Source organism: Lactuca virosa, chromosome 7 (genome assembly GCF_052849685.1).
Source record: "Lactuca virosa cultivar CGN04683 chromosome 7, Lactuca_virosa_CGN04683_v6, whole genome shotgun sequence".
Taxonomy (NCBI): domain Eukaryota; kingdom Viridiplantae; phylum Streptophyta; class Magnoliopsida; order Asterales; family Asteraceae; genus Lactuca; species Lactuca virosa.
In genome coordinates, this window is record NC_136432.1 from 109,072,629 (window position 1) to 109,078,657 (window position 6,029).

A 6,029-nucleotide genomic window follows, 5' to 3' on the forward strand; every position below is an offset into this window, starting at 1 on the left:
GAAAGTTGGAGGAATCAAAACCTTATTTACCGAATCAAAGACACCAAAATGATGAATCTAACCGTTTGAATATGATCGAATTAAACATTAACTCTTAATGGAGCCAATATAAGGATTATCAAATAGCCCCCAAATCATGGTTAGATATTTTCTTCAAGTTCAATGGCTATTGAGCTATTCGATATAAAAATGAAATATTTTAATCTTTAAATAAACATTACAAATTAGGTTTTATAATTATTTTTAATTGAACATTATAAAATTCATTGCATAATATAAAAAATAATAAAGTTATATAAAAAATAAAATAATATAACAATTTGTTAAACTTTTATATAGTTCAAGTAAATTGTGTCCATGCACATAGATAATAATATTAAAAAAAAATTATAATAAAAAAAAAATAAGAAAAAAAAAAGACTAACTCAAAAAGTTTAGTAGTCTCATGTAGTTCAATCGTCTGTTGAAACATTTAGAAATTTTGATAATTTCTTTGCAAATTATGTTCTTATTAAACTTGTTTTATTTGTTTTTTCCAGATAAATTTTACTTTCAAAAACCATAAATATGTGTGTGCCTGTGGGCAATACATTGTGGGCTCCTTGTCTTCTTTATAAATCCTCTTCTTTTCCCTCTATAAATGTAACCCGAAAGATCAGGTTCTATAACCACCTGACATAACACAAACAACGATCGATGGCAGTTCAAGCCACGACTTCAACAGCGCCATCATCACCGCCGGCAGCCTTTCACCGCTCACCATGGCACTCACCGGTACCGTATCTCTTCGGAGGCCTTGCTGCCATGCTGGGTCTCATTGCTTTCGCTCTCATGATTCTCGCCTGCTCTTATTGGAAACTCTCCGGCGAACTGGAGAACAGCGACGACGTTGACAGAGATCTAGAGTCCGGTAACGCCGACGGCGATTCCAAACTGGAGAATTACAAGGTGCCGCCTGTTTTTGAAGAAAAGTATCTTGTAATCATGGCCGGACAACAGAAACCGACTTTTCTGGCAACACCCATTTCGAGTAGAGCTACGTCGTTTGGTAGCAGTAGTTGCCGGAGCAGTTCAACGGAGAATACGTCGACGTCGGAGATGGAAATGATGGAGGAGAAGGAGAAACAGGGGAGGAGTGAGGAGGTAGAAGTGGGTATCATTGGGAATCATGAGCCCTTAGATCAGGTCTCTTGAAAAATATCTCGACCTTTCTTTCTCTGGGTTGTATGGAAGTTCCGGTGGAGGTTAGTGTAGGTGAACAAAAAGAGACACTCGGACTTTCCCTTGTTTAAGCGCCGGAAATCAGGAAATGTACATAATATTTTGGGAGAATGCAAAAAAAATGTTTTCCTTCGTTCACTTAATTTAATTTAAAATAAAAGTTAACTAAAAATTTAATATATATTGATAAGAAAACATTATATATTTATTAGGTTTTTTAATTCAAAATTATTTCTTATTTGTTACTAATCATCGATCGGAATTAATAGTTTTTTTGTGGGTCAACAAGGTTCTTTTAATTTTGTTATTACGATTTTTTTTTTTTGAATTTGATTATTCATCAGAAAAATATGAAACACATGCCAGGTTGAGGTTTGTATTTTCTTATAACTTAGAAAATATAATGATCATTTCATCCAAAAGATGCAAGTGCAATACTTAATTTCATGCAAATTTAAGAAAAACCTCACTATATTTAAGAACTTAATCTACTCCTTTTTTTGAACGGTTTCAATAATAAAAAGGGTTTGCCAAGGGAAGCAACTAAAAAACAACTAGTTCATCAACGGTTTGCACAATCACATCGTATAATTTTTCGTACTGTTGTTATTTCTAGAACAAAACCAATTAAACGAAAAAGAGACTACCGAATCAAGCAAAAAAAAAATTGTAAGTAGTTCCTCCAAAAACCACGTCATTCCAATGTTTAGGCTTAAACCGGAAGAATCATATTTCTAGATTTATTTAAAACACCATGACAACATTTATATAGTAAACTTACTTGGAGAATATGCAACAATAAAATAACAACTAGGAAACTAAGAATAAGGAAACATAGTGTATTGGATATCGACTAGGAAACTTAATAGATAAGCAATGTGATGAGCCATTTCGTTGTCACAATGAAGTGGTCTTGGTCTTGACTAAGGTGCAATCTATATTAGATAGTAACCATCTAAGCCACAAGAGTGCACTGACGGTAGTAGCCATGGCCCTACGCTCAACTTCAACTGTCGACCTTGATATCACAGATTGTTTCTTGGCTTTCCAAGATATTGGTGCTCCACCTAATGTGATAAAGTATCCCTTTTAGAATGTCGAGTAAAGGAACACCCAACCCACTCCGCATCACATAAGGCATTTAGAGTTAGGTTACCAGTTAAGGAAAAAATAATATTTGTCTTGGGCAGTTTTGAGGTAGCGTAAAATTTTGTTGACATAATTGAGATGAGGTTGTCTTAGTAAAGAGCCAAACAGACTCAATATGTTTACTGCAAGTCTTATGTCGGTTTTGGTGACTTGTATGTACTCTAACATCCCTATGGTGCACATACAACCCTAATGCTTTGGATCTAAGTTTTCTCTAGTTATACATGCAATAAAATTATTCAAAGCATGATGCCTACAACTAGCATACAATTTGATATTTGCAACATAAAATCAAGTTAGATGAATACCTTTATATTGTAGCTTGTAGAATTTGGCCTTTCAAGAGCTTAGCACATCAAATGTGATGCATCAAATGGTTCACAAAACACCACCAACAATTGGAGGACTTGAGAGAGAGGTTTGACACACCAAAAACGGCTATACTCTTCGTGGAATACACTTGTTCCGATTTTAGGGTTTAGGGAATACATATATAGTGTAGAATTCCACCAGTCATATGTAAACTCTAATTCTTACACTTAAGCTTATGATCCAATAACTCATATGGACTAAAGCTTCATTGACTCTCACATAAACTTAGTCCATCATGGATCAATAGCCCAACCCATATGTATCACTGATTTACATAATCAGTCCCCGTTAATTTAATTAGTCTCTTTTGATCATTAAATTAATTCCAAATTAATTCTTGATCAATACTAATTAAATAATATGATTTCTCAATTAATATATTATACTTATAATATATTAATAAATCACAAATAACCTCTTTCTCAAATATCCATCCTATCAAATTGTCCTGGTGAATGCAACCCAAAAGGACCATGCTACTCTCAGGTCAAATACCTACCAATTATAGTTATGGACTTAGACACATAATCCAACAGATATTTCCTGTAGTAACGAGTAGTGAATCAAAATCATGGTCTAGTTTGACATTAGTTTCCATTGGAAAGGAGCTAGAGGAACACCCTTGAAGACTGCTATCTGCAAGGATGTCCAACATATATTGTTGTAGACTTAACACCATACCATATTGTGTATGAGTTGCTTTAATGCCAAGAAAGTACTTTAGTGGTCCTAAGTCTTTGATGTTGATTTTTTCATGTTGATACGTCTTTTATTTTAGCAATATAATTACCATTATTGCCAAGTATAATCATGTCATCTACATAAATGAGAGTTACAGCATAAGTAGTACCAGTTTTGAAAACAAATAAAGAGTGATCAACCCTTAAGTGTTTAAAATCGATTCCCAAGAGGTCCTTTGTTAACTTTCGATACCAATTCCAAGATGCTTGTCGCAATCCATACAAAGATTTGTGCAATCTACATACATGTGTGTCACCGATTTAGCAAATTCTTGAGGGACCTTCACGTACACCTCTTCATCAAGATCTCCATGTAAGAAGGCATTATTGACATCCGACTGATGAATGATCAATTTCTTTTAAACAACAACAATAATAATAACCAAAATTGTTCTAACAGTTACCAATTTCATAATGGGTGAAAATGTTTCATGGAAATCGATACCTTCTTTTTGTGTAAACCCCTTGCAACTAGCATTGCCTTGTATCTTTATACTTATCCTGAAGGTTCGTACTATATTCTGTAGACCAATTTGGAGTTAATAGCTTTCTCTCCCGGTGGTAATTGTATTAGCATACAAGTTTTGTTGTTCTTGATGTCTTATTTTCTTTCTTCACAACCTCCTATCATTATGGGCATTTGGAAGCTTAGGAAAATAACTTAGACTTATTTTTTTTGGAGATGGCCATTGAGAAAGATTTATAAGAATTAGTAAAATGATTGTAAGACACATAATGAGATAAGGGATGTACCGTAGAGATTTTTGTGGTGTCATGAGTGAGAGAATGGTTTATAGAAGATGGCAAGTCGACTTGATATTCTCCATATTTATGAGGTTTCATTCGAATTCTTTCAGGTTGTTAACTTCCTTTTCGGTTCAAGGCTAGATTAATAGTGTTGGATTAGGTGTCTAAGCCACTAACTGAATTAGTATATACTTGAATTATTAGCAAAGTCCTTTTGGGTTGCCCTCAAACCTAGTAATTGAATATGATGACTTTTAGAGGGAGAAACTGATTTATTGATTTATTATACGATTAATAAATAGCAATAAATGAGTTTATTAATATATTATGAAAATAATATATTAATTAGAAATAGTAATATTTAATTAAGAATTAATCAGAAATTAATTAGAATTAATTTTGGGATTAATTGGATTAATTAAAAGTGCAAGGGTTAAAGTGAAATTGTTCAATAGTTGAATAAAAGAGAGTCCAGAACCTTCCTTGGAAGAGTTGGACGAATTCTAGGATATTCCAGGGCATCTAGAATATTCCTTACAGATAAATAGGAAGCTAGATAATTACCAGTTTGAATAAATATTATTTTATTCGTTTTGGAGTTATGTAGGGTTTCTAAGTTGAACTATATAAAGAACCCTTATGCTTCAATTTCCGGCCACTTCATTCTTGAATTGGCAAGGCCGAAATTCGTCATCCCTTCTCCTCTGTCTTCAAGTCTTCTAGTTGCTAGGGTTGAGTGTGAACCATCAGAGGCACAAGATTTCTGGTGCTCGCTTCCAAAAGCATTGAAGAAGGATTTTGATTTGTTTACTATAACAAGATGGAAAAGGTATGTAATCTTCCTTTATGAATTCTAATTTCATTAAGTTTTGTAGTTTGATAGTTCATGGTATGTTGTATTTATGTGAAATACATAGATCCTCTTTAGGTTGCATGTGCCCTAATCATTTAATTGTTAAATGTTTTTCCGCTTAGAGCATTGTTTTGTAATCTACGTTTTCCATTAGTGGTATCGGATCCTATGGCTATCTTTCATCTAATTACAAATAAGTGAATTGATTAAACAAAATTTTTTGTTTTTTTGCATCTCATGGCGTGTACATTGATGCTCATGACGTGAGATCTAAACAATTCGTTTTTTTTTCGATTTTATCTGCCTAATCTGACTTGCATGCCTTTTATTTGGTAATTATTTGTTTTAATATCTACAAAATCTGAATAAGCTGCATATTTGATAATTAAATAAAATCCTATAAATTAGGAGATAAATCTTTGACTTGACTAATTATTTAATTGATTAATATGATTAATTTTTTTAAATTTATAAATGACTAATTTAGATATTCATTAATTCTAATAATTAATTTCAAATCAAGAGTGTTTTAAAATGTTTAAAATACATCTTATACTATAAATATGATTAATTGTTTAATATATATATATATATATATATATATATATATATATATATATATATATATAAGAATAAGTCAGTCAAATTGCTAGTACGCCTCATTGACGAAGTCGTACTATATAGGGAGTTTAAGGAATCGGCCTATAAAATGACCACCATTGGGTTTCCATTCTTACCCACTGCTTTCATGTATGGTGAAGGGTCGTTAGCCTAACAAATTTGATAGGACATAATCTCATTAATAAGTATAATGCTATAAAAGTAACTAAACTCTCACTCTTAGTTACTTTAGGAAAAATGTGAAAAGTATGCTAATCCATAAAATAGCACATTATACTTTATAGTAGTTAGTGGAGCGCGTGTGGTTAACCGGCACACTAATAATG

The 6,029-nt window shown here is 32.5% G+C and overlaps 1 pseudogene; it reads left to right on the forward strand.

Annotated features, from left to right (window-relative positions):
- Positions 1–619: 619 nt before the first annotated feature.
- Positions 620–1,482, forward strand: LOC145124979 (protein GLUTAMINE DUMPER 3 pseudogene; annotated as a pseudogene).
- The last annotated feature ends 4,547 nt before the right edge of the window (positions 1,483–6,029 follow it).